The sequence below is a fragment of the Myodes glareolus genome, chromosome 16 (assembly GCF_982192425.1).
Source record: "Myodes glareolus chromosome 16, mMyoGla1.1, whole genome shotgun sequence".
NCBI lineage: Eukaryota > Metazoa > Chordata > Mammalia > Rodentia > Cricetidae > Myodes > Myodes glareolus.
Genome location: NC_142041.1, coordinates 14731114 through 14748607, shown reverse-complemented (window position 1 = coordinate 14748607; position 17494 = coordinate 14731114).

Sequence of the window (17494 nt, the reverse complement as noted above, 5' to 3'; positions counted from 1 at the left end):
CCTGAGGGTGCACGTTGCCCTCAGGCACTGTCCACCCTGTCTGTGTGCCTTTGCAACTACAGGAAGAGCCCCGCCACCCAGATGCACTGAGCCTGAGAGCAACAATCGAACCACTGTGCTCTGAAAGCCCCAAGCTCACCTCCCGATCCCTGACAGACGACCTCTCCCAAGTCCTTGTCAGACTCACAGGTGCCACTCTAGTTCCTGGGGTTGTTCTGCCTTGATGGGTCCACGTTCCTGCTGCTCAGTGCGTGACTCCCACAACTGGAGGAGGCTCGGCTGGGTGGGATGCAGCCATGGAAGGAGCGGAAGCGACCGGCAGATTGAGAGCAGTCGGGCTAGTTGTCCCCCTCCCCCACCCCGCCCGCCAGAGAGATCTCATCCCCTCCCCACCCCCTCAGAGCTAGCCAAGGCCCCCGCTGCTGCGCAGCCGGCTCTCAACAATTCCAACTTCCCCAGCTGCACACCGCTTTGCTCCCTCCCTCAGCGATGCAGCTTCCCGGCGGGCAGGCGGGCAGTTCAGCATTTAGCTCTGGTCCATTAACAGATAAGAGCGCCCATGCAGTGACCAGAGTTAATGAGACCATTGGGAGTGAATGAACAATGTGTTTGGAATTTCGTGTCTTCATAGTTCAAAGAACCAGTTCCTTTTTAGGCAAGGGGACTAATCGTGGTAGTATTGAATTTTATTTATTCAGGATCCAGTAAAGTTGCAAAATAATCTAGTCAGAATCAAACCAGTCATATAGAACTAGTGGTTTAAGATGTACAAATAGAAAGTCTCTGTCCTTCTGTCTGCTTAGCATGGCAGGCTGCAAGTGGACTGTACCTTACAGGCACTACCATTATTGCCTACGATTATTGCAAAAATTCTCCTCACCCAGAACCCCCTTGCTGAGCAGGACAGCAACTCTTTCTTACCTTAATCTCCAGCCAAGAAGTTCTTGCTTCCTCTAACAAATACAGAGAACCCAAACCTTTGTGGAGAAACTCAGTTTCCACTGTGTGAAAGTAACTGAAAATCCAAATGTCTCTGTCAGAGTCTGTAGAGTAGAAAAGACCCCGGGGGTGGGGGCAACGCTCAGGTGGGGATCCAGGGCTGGGTCCCAGAAGAGAAGGACTGTAGTCACCCAAGGGTAAGGCACTTGCAGTTTCCAGGACTCCCAAGGTCTTAGTCAAACCAGATCCCCATTGTTTCCCATAAGGTGCATGGTGCCCACAGGTGGGCATTTTAATAGCAGACTTTGCTCTTCTATTCCCCAGATGATGATGGAAGAGGCCTCCTACACCTTCCAAAGCACGCTAACTGAAGATCTGGTCATCGGTCCTTAAAGGTTACAAATGTCCAACTCTCCTTACTGCTGCTACAGAAAACACTCCCCTTTGCCAATAGTGCTTCCAACTCCTCGTTCATTATCAAGTCTTGCAAATTCTCCTTGGAAAGAGTATTGTTTTGTTGTTTTGTTTTTGTTTTTCGTCAATATGACACAAACCTAGCCTTACCTAGAAAGAAGGAACTCAGAAAGTGCTTTGGAAATGGCCTGTAGGCAAGACTTTTTTATATATAATATCATTATTTTTTAATATAATAATATAATATCATTATTCAAGATCTAAATCTATGTAGCATATTAAATCACCTCTTTGTGGCCATATTACAAAGAATATCATCAATTTCTAAAGCCTTTGATTTTATCAAAGCTCTTCCTATAACAATAACTCGTTTGGGTCTAATATCTTCCTGTTCTTCATGCAGAAAAATCCTACTTCTTTTTTATGAACAGTAGGCTACAAGAGGTCAAGACACACAACCACAGCCATTTAATACATGGAGGAAGGAGGAATAGAAACTGCCTTTGACGTCCCAACCCAGCAACATTTTCATCTTCCCAGATTGCAAGAAATAGTTATTTCTAATGAAAATAGAGTGTCCATAGGAGTACAATTAAAACCTGAGGAGAAGGCCAAGTGTGTGCAGTAACATGAAGCTGGGCTGGGCCCCAGATTCTCTTGATAGAAACTTAATTTTATTTGTGAATCAGGAACAAATAGCAATATGAAAGCCATTTTCACAAGTTGTGTTAATGATAAGCACCACCATCAACGGAATCCATTTAGACAACTAAGCAAGGCCAGGAATGAATGACCAATTCCGGTCATTTAGAGGGAAAGTGTTGAACATGTGAATTTGGGAGGAAACAATGGACATGAACAGGATTGTGTAGCATGTATAAAAGTCACACATCAAATTCTAAGTGTAGTAGCACTAATGAAGCTCAGATGGTAACCATTCAGAAAAGGTCCTTTACAGCTAAGAATGGGCAAAGCCTCCTTGTTACTGTTATAAAAAGAATAGTTATCTTGGTGGTACATTCCCATGACCCCCAAATTAACTCTTACAGAAACCGAAAAGTTCAGCACCCTCTCCTTCCATTGTTATGCTCTCATATCTCCGTGTGATGTAAGTAAGCAATTTCGGGTTTCAGATACATATGCTTTTTGATGCAAGCAACCCAACTAGTCTCTGTATTTTCAACATGAGAATATCCATTAGTCGCATGTGTTGTGCATGTACAAAAGCAGAGAGATTCCTGCAATAGGACACGATCTTTCTCTCCACTTTAAACTTAGCTAACTTCTTCAGAACTTTCTTTTTTATGTAACCAGTCCTTCAGAAATGAAACATGGGCTGTGTTTGAGCCTTGAAACACTGAAACAGGAAGATCAAGAGGGAGGCCAGGCTGGGTTACACTCTGTCTCAAAACCATGAGGACTGAAGAAAACAAAGCTGCACTAGTTTGTCTGCTCCCATGTGATACAAATCTGTGTGTGTGTGTGTGTATCACAAGTGTATCTTTTAGACAAAATCCAAGAGGTAGAATGATTTAAGTAAAGTAGATAAAGTGGTATATTGGAGTCACTCATTAAATTTTGGGGCATCTTTGAATTATTACTAAAATCTGGCACCACTAAAAATTTGTTTTTCTGTTTATTTGGTGTTTTTCTTTCTGTTTTTTTTGTTAATTGTTTGTTTAATTTTTGTTTGTTTTTTAAGACAGGGTCTCTCTCTATGTAGCCCTGGCTATCCTAGAACTCACTCTGTAGTCCAGGTTGACCTTGAATTTAGTGATCACCTGCTTCTGCCTTCTGAGTGCTGGGATTAAAGTCAGTTTACTGTATACTTGACAAGTGATATAATAGAGCAGCTAAACTCTCCTCCATAAGTAAATATCCTCTGTTCTTCCTGGGTTTTCACAGGTTTTGCTTCATAAACATACTACATCATTTTGTAGGTTTTGAGTCATGAATATTCTGTATCATTTTGTTGTTGGCTATTCATAGTGGTTTCATCTTTCATGTGAGAGAGAAGCAAGATTCAGACTCAGACCTTGGAGAGACACGTTTTGATGGTGGAAGGAGGGTCATAGATTAACGAATAAAAGATGTTGAAGAAGGCAAGGAAGTTAATTCTTCCTCTTAGAACCACAACCCTGTCAACACCCTGACCTTACCACAGTGAAACTGATGCTGGACCTCTGACCAGCAATAGACTAAGAACACAAATTTGTGTGGTTTTAAGTCACTAAATTTCCAGAAGTTTGTTATGCCAGCATTATGAGATTAAATAAATAAGATAAAATTAAACTGTCTCTATCTCCCTTCAACTGCTCACTTTTCTTCTAGAAAATTGTATTTCTTCCACATCTACAGTACAGAGCCAGGCAGCATCCTTTCCAAGACAGCTCTGTGGGATCAGGTTGTGTCCTAGAGCACCTAGAAGCTCTAGACAAGAGTGAGCCAGACAGTGGTGTTCCTGGAGCTTAAGACCAAGAGAAGAAGAAAGTAGGGTCCAAGTCCTCTTCCCTAGGTTGCCTGCTTAGCTCAGGGGAGTTTTCCATGAGCATCCAAGTCCCTGAACATTTATAAGAGCTTGATCTTCACAGTAGGTGGATACTCTTCTCTGTGAAGTGTGAACTACAGTGGAAATGGTTCACTTCTGTACTCTGGCCCTGCCTCCACTCTCAGTCCCTTTCTGGGTGACCCGTGACACAGGTCTAATGGTACCATACACACACACACACACATACATGTATAGTTATATATGCATACATATACATAAACATGTATGTATGCATATATAAATATATATACATGAAAGAGAGAGGGAGATTGAGAGAGTATACTAGAAAAAAGAAAGATAACCAGGTCAAAGTCAGAAAAAGTATTTTCAACAAAATAATAGAAGAAAATTTCCCTAACCCCAAGAAGAAGACGTCTATCAAGGTACAAGAAGCATACAGAACACAAAAAAGATTGGACCATAAAAATAATTCTCCACAAAACATAATAATCAAAACATTAAATGTACAGAACAAAGGAAGGTTACTAAAAGCAGCAAGGAATAAAGATCAGTGTAAGACATGTTCACTGACAACTCTGAAACACTGCTGGGTAAAAAGGAAAGACCATCAGAGCATAAAGAATATTCCACACTCGTGAGGGTGGTCTTCACTCTCGCTCCCGTCATGCCCCACTCTCATCAGAGCCCATAAGAGACCCTTATAAAGGCCTGCTCTTCCTCGCTGCCTCCACTCCCGGAAATTCTACAGATTTCCTCCCCTCCCCTTTCCTCTGTTTCAGTCACCAATACCTGGAGACACTGCACCTAGGAGCCCACTGGTCATGCCTGCCTGGGGATCAGAGACCTTACTCTCCTTCCTATTCACCATTTGCAGTTCTGCAGTCTCAACCCCAGCCCAGCAGCAGACCACCCTGAAGTCCTGCTTCTCTGACTCCACTCTCTGAGGACGTCACGAGGCCTCCTGGCAGACACAGCTTTTCTCCCTCCTGCAGACGGTCTCAGTTACCTTCCCACTTCTAGCCCGTTTCAATTTATTCGTGAAAGCCTCCAGTATCTAGATACACATTCAACCGAGGACCACCAAAAGTAAATCAATCTGTCAGTGGCTCAGAAGCGCCCCCTACCAGGCAACGCACAGCCATCATATATTCTAAATTCAGGAGAGGGCAACAGAAACCAAGGAACGGAACACTCACCCAACAAAGACAGGATTTGTTGATATCTGTATCAACACTTAGAATTACTATTTTCTCAAATACAGATGTCTAAACACTTGTGTAAAAACAATAATTAACACCAAGTCTACGTACTACCCTCAGGACCCAGAAACCCTACTACCTGAAACCCTGAGAAATGCAATGTAGCTGAATCATAAAGCAAAGACTTCAAAATATGTTATTCAAGGACTTCAAAGAGGATATTAATAAATCTATTAACAAAGTTAGTGAAAATAAAAACAGAAAAATAAAATGATGAAAACTGTTCAAGACATGAAAATAGAAATAGGATCACTAAAGAAAACACAAAACAAGAAAAAAACCTGGAAACGTATCAAGAAATCAGACAAAACCCACAGAAGTATGCCTCACCATCAGAGTGCGAAACATTTAATCACAGACATTAAAGACAAGGTGGAAGAAATGGATACCTCAGTCAAATGAAATGTTAAGTTGGAAAATAAATTCAGACACAGAAGGTCAAGGTAATCTGGGACCAAAACTGCAAATAATAGGAAATAAAAAAAGGGGAAGAAAACCAGTTCAAAGGTAGAAAAAATTGTTTTCAACAAAATTATAGAAGAAAATTTTTCTAAGCTAGAGAAGAGAGTATCTGTCAAGGTACAAGAAACAAAAAGAACGCCAAACATACTGAACCAGGAAAGAAATTACCTACAGTACATAATAACCAAAACCTTAAACATAGAGAACAAATAAAGAGTATTAAAAGCTTTAAGGGAAAATGGTCAAGTAGCATATAAAGGCAGGCATGTTAGAACATCTGACTTTGTAATGTAGATTCTAAACACCAGAAGGGCTTGGGAAGATGTTCTACAAACTCTAAAGAACCACATATGCCAGCCCAAACTACTACGCCCAGCAAAAGTTTCACTCACAATAGATCGAGAAAGCCAAACATTTTGCAATAAAACCAAATTTAAACAGTATATATCTCTAAATCCAGCTCAAGAAGGGGCTCTGGGAGGAAAATTTCATCCTGAAGAGGATAACTACAACTAAGAAAACACAAGGAATAAATAATGTCAACCAGAAAATCCAAAGAGGGAATCCTGTAGCACAGCAAGAAAATAATAGGGATCAACAAATGATCGCTCATTGATAACTCCCAACATCAATGATCCCAATTCCCCCAATAAAAAAACACATACTAACAGATTGGATTCCAAAACAGGATCCTCCCTTCTACTGCATCCAAGAAGCACACTTTAACACCAAGGACATACATCACTTCAGGATAAAAGGATAGAAAAAGATGTTCTAAGCAAAGGGATCCAAAAAGCAAGTTGGTGTAGCCGTTTTAATATCTGACAAAATAGATGTCTAATTAGAATTAATCAGATTAGATAAGGAGGAAACTGCATTCTCAAAAAAGGAAAAATTCACCAGGAAGATATTACTATTCTTAACACCTATGCACCAAACAGAAGGTCACCCAAAGAAGTACTACTACAGTTATGTCACACACTGACTCTCACTTGCTGATAGTGGGAATCTTCATTATCCACTCTCACTAATAGACATGTCATCCAGACAAAAACTAAACAGAAACATGCTAGAACTAACTGACATTATAAAACAAATGAAACTAAAATGCATTTACAGAACATTACACTCAAAGACAAAAGAATATACCTTCTCTGCACCTCATGGAACTGTCTCCAAAACTGGCCACATACTTGGACATAGAGCAAGTACCAACAGATAACAAGAAAACTGAAAGAAGACCCTGCATTCTATCTGACCACCACATGTTAAAGCTGAATATAAGCAACAAAAGCAACAGAGAACTTACAAACTTATGGTGTCTGAACACCTCACTACTGAAAGAAAAGTTGGTAAAGACACAAATTAAGACATAAACTAAAGACTTTTTAGAATTTAATAAAATGAAAATACAGCATACCCAAAATTGGGAAACACAACAAGAGCAGTTCTAAAAGTCAAATTCATAGCGCTAAGTGCTTATATTTAAAAAAAAAAATGGAGAGCTCTCATACTAGCAACTTAATAGCACACCTGAAATCTCTAGAACAAAAAGATGAAATCACACCCAAAAGGAGCAGACATCAAGAAATAATGAAACTCAGAGATGAAATCAATAAAATAGAAAAAATACAAAGAACCTTAGCCAAATCCAGGATGGAGAGAGAGAATCAAAATTAATAAAATTAGAGATAAAAAGGGAAATATAACAATAGACATTGAGGAAAATCAGAAAATCATAAGACTATACTTTAAATGTCTGTTCCCCATTAAATTGGAAAATCTAACAGGAATAGATAATTTTTTGATAGGTACCACTCACCAAATTTAAATCAAGATCAGACAAGCAATTTAAACAAACCTATAATCCCTAGTAAAATAGAAGCAGTCATTAAAGTCTCCCAACAAAGAAGTCGAGAGTCAGATAGTTTTAACTCAGAATTCTACCAGATTTTCGAAGAAGAATTAATTCCAATACTCCTCAAATTATTCAACAAAATAGAAACAGGAGTATTGCCTTATTTATTTTATGAGGCCATATTTGTTCTATACCAAACCACACAAATACTCAACAAAAAAAGAAAATTACAGGCCAACGTCACTCATGAACACTGATGAAAAATAGTCAATAAAATACTGGCAAACCAAACCCAAGAACACATCAAAAATATTATCTGCCATGATAGAGTAGGCATCATCCCAGAGATGCAGGGATGGTTCAAAAATGTAATCCATCATGTAAACAAACTGAGAGACAAAACCCACAAGATCATCTCATAGACACAGAAAGTCTTCTACAGAATCCAGCACCTCTTCATGATAAAATTTCATATAAAATGCAATAGAAATATAATTTGAAAAAAGTCATTTTGTAAAATTCATACTTCCTAGCTCTAAAACTGAGTCTAAAGCTGTAGTAATCAAGGAAGTGTGGTACTGGTGTATAACAAACTTATCAGGGGCCTGCAGTCGAGAGTCCTAGGGCTCATGCTGGGATCAATCCAGGGCTGTGGGCATTCCTGAAATGTCTAGTTTAGAGTTGTGTCTTTATTTCTTCATGGTGTCATTTAAGCGATTCCTCTATCTCAGATATCTTCTCCAAACTGTTGCTTTTTTAAATGATTAACTCAAAATGAACCACATAGCTAGGATAACAACAACAACAACAAAAAACCCCGAAATCTTCAAACCCTTCTTTCCTATGAGTGAATCTGTAAGAGTTTTGTTAAGTGACAACTTTAGCTTACAGCAAAGCACAATGATGGATGATAAATAGATCTCACTGGAATTAAAAACACTACCGCTAAATGTGACATAGAGGAAAAATGGAAAGAAAACTCACTGATGAATATAGAAGACATTTGTAACTCATGTGTGTTGAGAAACAAGGCCAAAATCTATAAGGAACCCTTAACAATTCAGTAACAATGTTTTAAGTTCAATAGTAAGCGGTCATAAGGTCTAAAATAGGCAGATCCCCAAACAAAAGGCAAAGACACATATGCAAAGAGGTTCAACCTCATTTTAAGTAGATAATGCACGCCAAAGCCATGACGAGATATCTTTTAACACACATGTATTTGAAAATATGACAAGTATTAGAGAACATACAGAGGAGATGAAATTTTGGTGAGAATGTAGCATCATCATTCCACTTTGGACAAGAGTTTGGGAATGTAAAATAAATAATCATTAACATTTACCTAGCTCTTCTACTCCCATGTACACGACAAGTGGAATATGCAGCTCAGTAGTCGAGCATTTGTCTGGCTGCTAAGTGAAAGGTCCTGTGTTCAGTCCTTAGTACCACAAATATGCACACTGTGTTCTGAAAGAGATGGCATTAATAATAGCTGGAAAAGCAGAAGTAACTAAAGTCTGTGTAAGTGAGTGAGTAGAAAAATAAATTTTATATCTGTACAATGCAATATTATTCAATCAAAAAGTGAAAGAAAAATGTCTTAATGCCTAGTATACAGTATTGTCTTGACAAGTCTTGAAGACACTTCAATAAGCAAAAGAAGTTGATCCAAACTACACACTACATGATCCTGGGGATATAGAATGAACAGTATAAGCAAATCTAGTTAGACAGATCAGACCTGTAACATGACGGGGCCAGCTTGTTGGGGTATCTGTCCCACCCAGTACCCCACAGCCAGCAAGCCCCAAAGGAAAATCACACACAGGACTCCATAAGATTATAAACTGATTGGCCCATTAGGTCAGGCTACTTATTAGTTCTTATGACTTATCTTAACCCATTATTCTCATCTATGTTAGCCATAATGGCTCCGTACCTTTCTCAGCTGGGCGAGTTACATGCTGCCTCTTTGGTGATCTGCGCAGGAGTGGCTGAGGGAGCTTTCTCCTCCCTAGCCTTATCCTATTCTCATTGCCCCGCCTCTACTTCCTGCCTGGCCAATCAGCGTTTTATTAAAATACATGATTGACAGAATACAAATAATTCTCCCATACCACAGACCGGCTGCTGACTAGACCCGGAGTGTTCATGTTATCACTCTCAGGAGTGAGGAACATACTTTAGAAGCAAATCATAATTGTGGCTGCTTACCACAGCAGTAAATTTGTAAAAAATTAAGTAAATTTGCTTATTTAGTATAAGCAAATATACTAAAAACATTGTATTTGATACATTAAGTGGGTTGGTTTTAATTTCATGACAATTACATTTCAATAAATGCACTGCAAAAGAAAAATGGTGAAGATGTAGGGAAACAGGAGAGCCCTTGCCGCATGGAGCAAGCTTTTCTTTCTATCATCCCCTGGATCCTTGCCTGCAGGCAGATGGCCCTGATCACTCTCAGACGACAACATCACCTGTATTACAGCTTAATATCTCATTATAAACAATAAATCTAATCTTAGTGGCCAGAGTCATGATTATGAGATAAGCACTGACAATTATTTCTTAATATATTTCCGGACTCTTAAAGCTAATGAACAGACCTGGGATCATAACCAAACCTGGACCTTGTGGAAGCAAACCATATGATTGCTGCTTTTTCCATTTTCGTTTTACAACCAACCTACAAAAACTGAATCCCTGGATAACAGCCGTTAGGAATTGATTACCTGTATCAAATAAGAGAATACTTTAGATTCTAAATGCTGGATCCTGCTAAAAGTAGGCATCAAGCAGCACTTAAAGGATTTTTAAGAGCTATTACGTCGGCTGAAGAGATAGATCCATGGTGAAAAGTACTCGCCTCCCCATTAGAGAACAGAGCCCAGTTCCATTTCCCATCATGCACAGGCACCTGCAATTCCAACCTCAACCTCAAGAGATCTGAGACCTTCTGACTTCCATAGGGTCATGTGGGTTTTACACACATCACACACACACACACACACACACACACACACACACACACACACACACACCAGAACTGCAGGTTGAGAGGAGTCTCAAGAGCTGTTTAAACACTTCCTCCTTTTCCCCCTGTCAGCCTGAATTTGTCTAATCAATAATTTTCATTTCAGACCCAGGCCCAAGCAGCAGTTCTGTTCATTGTCTCTTACAATACACCTGCAATGGTGCACCTGGCACTGTGAAAGAGAATTTCAGACAAGTGATTTCTCCCTATTATTCTTGTTTGATTTTATACTATAAAGAATCTACTGCCATAACTCCAAAAATTAATCACAGGTTCCAAGTCCTATACACAAAGCTCTCACATCCTTGTGTTTTAGGATTTAGCATTTTTTTTTCAAAATTTACAAAACCAATAAAGTATATGGCCTGTTCTACATAACTTCCTCACTAAGACCTTAGTCAGAAATATTGTAATCCAATGTTAATAGTAATCAATATATTAAGCTATTTTTGCACTTAAATATTAGTATCCCACCAGAGTAAAATAAAGACTTCACTTCAGGCCAGATTCTCATTTCATTCTCTGCAAACATCTGGAAAAAAATTCTTTAGAGGTATTTTGCATTTTTGAATCACAAATGAATGTCTTTAAATATGCAATTCAAATAACTAAGACACATTTTAAAAGGAACTTATAAATTTGTCTCAGATGAAAAGTAATAAACAGCAAAAAAAGAAAAGACACAATTCTTCAGGTCTAAATGAAATACCACCCTTAACTCTCAGTGTTGCAGCCAGCAGTGTGGGGCAGTTTGCACACACTACAGCTCCTCAGATTGACATCACACATTGAAAACAGGGATGCCAGGAACCCTTCCCTTCTCTCTTTCCTGAGGAGCAGGATTTTCCCAGTGTTGACCAGTGAGCCCTCCAGAGGGGAGAGGGCGTGATGGGAAGAGGGGTGAACATGAATGAGGAGGGAATAGAGGGGCCTGGAGTGACTATGGGAAGGGGGTGATTAGAGGGGAGGAGTTGTTGTGAGGGAGGAATTGATGAGGGAGTTTTTATGATCTTAAATTACTATCTTTAACAAAGAAAGAGAAATAAGTTGGAGAGCTGGAGAGGAGGAAGGGAAGGATAGGCATGGAGAGGAGGATGGAGGGAGGAGGAAGTTAACTCTGTTTACATCATCAGTATTGCTATTTCTCAAAGCAATAAAATAATACAACGTCCTCCCATAATTCGATTCAGAAACTTCAGTAGCTGTAGAAAGCATGTTTCTAAATGTCTTTTTGATGTTTGGAATGGTCAAAGCTCAATTTTAGACTTGTGTAATGAGTCGAATTACTCAGATTATTGTTTTGAATGTTCAGTAACTTGAGTGAGTCCTCTCCAAACTTACGTGAAAATTTCTTTTTTTTTTCTCATTTTTATTTATCTATTTATTTATTTTTGGTGGTACTAGAAGGCAAAGCCTTTTGGGAAAAGGCTTAAGCAGGGCATGTTCTGCTCTCTCCCATGGATTAGTGGTTTATAGAAGGGCCAGAGGGAGAAAGATAAGGCTTTCTTTTCGAGTCCTGCTGCCTTCCCCATGCGATGACAGGGCACTAAAAGCACCATTCTGGAAGCAAAGGAACCAGGCCTTCACCAGACACAAAACCCGAAGACACCATACACGGATGCCCTGCCTTCAGCCTTCCAGCCTCCAAACTATAAAAAAAATGTATTTTGTTTATGAATTCCTTGGCCTATGGTGTTTTGCTGTAGCAGCACAAACAAAGGGTGACTCCTAGCACAATAGGGAGACAGTTACTAAAGGGAACCCCCAGATGTTTGGAGCAATGACAGCATTTTGTAAATATAATTCTGACTTGGAGCCGCATTAGAAAAATGACTACCAGCTCAGGCGTCTTAAACAGGGGATATTTAATGTAGGGTTTTGGTTACATAGTAGATGGAACTGCTGCAGGAGCCAAAGAGACAGTAAGAGGACTAGAGAATATATAGAATTGCATCAGCTGTAGAAATGGAGAGCTGTGGGGAAAACGGTGTCTGGAGAGACCTACCAGACTCTGAAACGGTGTGATAGAAGGTGGTGCTGTTTATTGGTGACTTAGATCACACAGAGAACACTGACAAAAGTAATGAGAACCAAATGGGGTGTACCTACTGCTGGCGATGCTACTTAGGGGGACAAGGGAAGGGCTGGTGTTGTTTATTCTGTCCTCCCTCACCTAAATTTCTCCAGGATCCCTTTCGGCTGACCTCTAGGAAGCCAGAATGTGACGAGCCACAATAAACGTATTTTTTGCAACAGAGAGCAAAGTGGGGAAGGGGATGAAAAATTAAGTTGTGAGCAAACCAGTCCTCTCCAGTTACCACCGTGAAAGCAAGCCTTACATGGGTATGCATTTTCTCTGCCTGTTCATTTGTCTTTCAGATAATTGAGCCCATAATGGGCACAGGAAGGAAAGACAGCATCTCCTCCTTCACAAAGACTGTTCTTGGTGAAGAGGCCAGGCAACCTACAAGTAGGCACATAAGTATGCATCTACCAGGAAAACAAGGTGAGGAACACAAAAAAAAAAAAAAAAACTCCTGGGCAACGCTTCTCTGAAGTCTCTGCATTAGAAGGGAGGTCTGAAATCCATAAATGCAATACAAAAATTACAAAGATGTTTGAGTGATACAGAAAAGACAAGGGTGGTACAGACTGTGGATTTGCAATAGGAACACAAAGAAATAACTGGATCTGAATACCACCTCGATGTTAATAAAAGATGCTGATGGAGTGAGTGTAGGGACTGAGACAAGAGAGAGATGGGGTGTGCCTAGATTTTTGCTGTGTTGGAATGACTGGGAAGCTAGGAATGGCAATGACTGATGAAGATAGGCTAATGAAACTTCAGAGTCAAATGTCAGCACTGCTGCTTTAGATGACTCTTAATCATCCAAATGAAAGTGCTCTACTAGGCGTGGGTGTGGATAGAGTTAGAGGTACTAACTTAAGAGACACTGACATTTCAATGGGTACTGTAAAGCCACAGGATTGGAGACCAGCCAAAAGAAAAAGGAGGTATAGTGGTGTCCAGCTGTAATTAGCTTGCTTGGCTTATATAGAAAGGTTCAACATCAAGAATTCATATGTGAAGGACATACAGAGCACCTGAAATAGACATTTCCAATCTGAATTCCTTCTATTGGTATATGGGAAAGCACTGATCAAAGGGACATTGTGTTAAGTATGCAGATAAGGATCGGTAGCCTGGGAGGCATCTGAAGATCTCTTTCAGGGTCACATTTACCCCAACTTCCATGTTACTAGAATAGTAACATGGCAACTGCCCCTGTTTAGGGTTTAAAAATGCCATAAGGAAAGGGGAAAGATCAGGCTTTAAGCTATTTCCTTCAGGTCAGACGAAGGGGAGATGAGTTTCACCATTGGCTCTGGGTGGAGAAAAGACACCCAGATGTACTCTAAAGATCAGAATGTTACATGCTATTGTCTCCTCTCTTAAGAGTTAATCCAGATGGACCTGTCAACCACGTGAAGGCCACCGACAGAAAAACTGATTCACCTGGAGACATGCTAAGGACAGGGGAGGAAAAATTATTCCCTCAATGAAATAGTGTATTTATACATCCACAGCATGTAATTCTAAACCAGTCTGCTCTTCTGCATTCTTGATGAAAGGAACTCTTCTGTCCTTCTTCCTTTCTGTTTTTCTGATACCAGCCAAAATCTTCAGTATAATTTCCCTGGCATTCTGTGTTCTCTCCTTCTTAGAAACTCACTTCCCCTCTGTCATACAATTTCTCCCTGATCTCCATTGATGAATATGACAGCATGCCGAATGGCTCTCTTGGACCCTAACTCAAATGGAATAGTTATTTCTCTTCCTCTTGCTGGTGTCTCTGTACGCAGTACTTGCTGGGGTCTCTGTATGCAGTACTTGCTGGGGTCTCTGTATGCAGTACTTGCCAAGATTTTGAGCTTATCTGCCCTGTTGTTTTTCTTTCAAACACCAATAAAATAATCTTCAGTTTCTTTCTGAGTATGTTTTACAAGATTCTTTTGTTAGTTAGGCTAAGAATCCACAAAAGCAAATCCCTCCTACTCCAGTACCAGACTTGATCATTTTCACAAGGGAACTATATCAGCATTGCTGATTGGGCTGTCTTCCTCTCACTTTTCTTCTATCTCTCTCATTTTTAGCTGTTTCTGATCTTCTCGGGACTTTCATTTGTTCCTGACAATTTTCCGCCAATTTTCCAGATTGATTCCTCTCTCCTTTCCCTTCCTCTCCCCCATGAACTGCGGGGTCACAGCTTTTGATCATTGTCCCATTTCTTGTTCACAGTCTCATTTTCTCCCTTCTTATTTGTCTTTCAGCTGCCCTTGGGTATGTATAAAATTGATCTGCCTTCCTGTTTACTGGCATTGCCGTGTCCACTCAGCTGCTGGTCAATCCATGCTGTGAATGCTTACTTAAAATATTAGTTGAGGTTTCAGAAATATTCATTCCATTTGAGACAAAAGATACACAGAACTTAAACAGTAAGAAACTGGTCCCAACATGGATTTTATCATTTGGGCAAACTCTCATAACGTCAGTTACGGATGCTCATGGATTCGAGCCCCTCTGCTTGATAACATTTAGATTACTGTATTAGTTTAAGACCGAGCTTTAGTGCTGGAAGTCATTTTGTGCAACAAGAGAAGAGAGGTCACCTTTATCCCACCCTGTTGCTTGGCCAGTGTCCTCTCGTTGTATAGCTCTGCTACCAGCCAGAGTTCCTTTATTTCCTTTCTTCCTGAGACACATGTTTCTTTCTTTCTAATGTGTAGGTTTTATCTCTCCTCATTGCTAAGACATGGATCCAGGATGATTACAGTTTGGGGCTTTATCAGGGATCCACAAAAATACCAAAATACCTGAGTGTGTTATCTACCTTGGGCCAACTGTCTCTCTGTCTTTAGAGAAACTCTGAGAAGTCATTTATAGAAAGTTTTCCTTATCATCTGGGAAAACTTAAAGACAATTTCATTCTGACAAAATTAAGAAAAAATAAAACAAAACCCGAGCATAAGGCCCAGGAGTTCTGATCTTGGGCAGTTTGCTGATAATATAACAGCATTCATACAAATGGAAAGTTTAACCTATTCCAGAAATTAGGGTCACATTTCCCCTTTGCTATTTTACAGATTGACAAACTCAGAGTCAAAGACCATCTGTGTTTCTTCTTCTCGGGGATATACCACCCTTAAAAACTGGAATGAGTTTGACCCACAAACCCTGAAAAATACAGGATGGTGCTTTCCTGCCAGCAGACGTGGCCAGGATGCCAGCTGATAGGTGAAGAAAGATGGCCCTGGAGGGAGGTATTAATCATCATACTATATTGCAGTTAGACTTCTTTCACCAGGAGCAAGAAAAATGGTCTGATGTTCCATGTGTAAGAGCTTCTTTGGGTTTAGAGATAAATGCAGCTTACATTAAAAAAAATGCCATGAAGACTCATAAATCCTAGCTATGATGTGTCCAAGCCCACAAATCCTTTAAATACACCTTCTGGAGAGAAAGATAAGTTTTAAAAAGTCTCCATCTAGGGAGGGACAGCTACAGTGACACTTCTCTGCCCACCCTACGCAGGGGAGCCCAAACTCTAATCTCCCATAAAACTACCCGTTTTGTGCCTGATAGAGGCACACCTAGAGACTGGTGGAAGAACTGGGTCTATGTTGTTTTCTCTTTAAGACTTAAGACACATTATAACTGATGGGGGAATTCGAAGAGAATCTTGATAAGCATGTTAGAGATATTTTGAGGCTAGGCCCAGTGATATGATTTAGCATGGAAAATATACTAACTAACTAAAAGAGATAAGGAGAAGACCACAAGCTACAGAACTATGTGAGAACAACATATAGAAGATGAGTCAAGAGGGAGGCTTACTGAAATTCTTACCCTCCTGGTGAGCAGGCATTTCCCCTAAGTGACACTGCATGGTATCACAACTACCCTTGTAGAGATGGAGAAAAGCATTTATCACTTTATCTTAAAAGGACTTTATCTTTAAAGGACCCACACTAAACACTTAAATAACTTCAAGCTTTTTCAAGTCATTCATGGAGCACTGCAACTTTCTTAGAAAGACTCGAGGAAGCTCTGATCAAATGTATCGTTGTGCGTCAATAGAGGAGTTTATGATTATAACTCAGTCTGTCCCTGAGGTCAAATAAAAACTACAGAAGGTTCCTCTGGGCCTAACAAAACCCTAAAACACGTGCTCAAGAGCGCTACCAAGGTGTTCTGATGTCAAGACCAAGAAGAAGCTAAGGAGAGCAATGCAATTTTCAAAAGGTCACCTTGCTGTCAGCCACCCTCCAATCCTGAGTGCCATCAAGATCCTGAGTATTTCTGTGCTTAGGCGCTCTTACAAATGTGGGAGGTATGACATTTCAAAGGGGGAGGCCCAAATAGGAAGTGAGGAATGCCACCTGCACCCTGTCTTAATTGCCAACCAAGCCGTTGTAATGCAGAGTATACTTGGGGCAAGGCTCATGGTAATCAAATACAAGCCTAACCCATTCCAGAAAGAAGACCGTCAGGACAGAGAGAGAGCTGTGTGAATAAAGCCACTCACTACCCGAGTCAACAAGCCAAACCACCCGAGTTAAATCCACAGGACCCAAGTGGGAGAAGAAAAGGACACATTTCTGAAAGTTGTCCTCTGACACCCACAAACATACACACCAGACACACGTGCACACTCAGACATAAATACATAAAGTCAAAAAAATAAGATCAGGACTGGCAGAGTCTAGGGTCATCCTAAAATACCTCCACTCAGCATCAAACATCTCTGTGTGAGCCCTAGGTAACTCTGATGGCAGAGTAATAAGACATAAACTTCGTACTAGATTCAGCTGCTTCCATTTTAGGTTTGCTTACCTACTCGGTTTTCCTTTTTTTTTCTACTTGGAACAAGCCTTGACACATCTGGGAAGAGAGACTATCAAGTGAGGAACTGCCTCCATCAACTTGACTGGTAGGCAAGTATGTGGGCAAT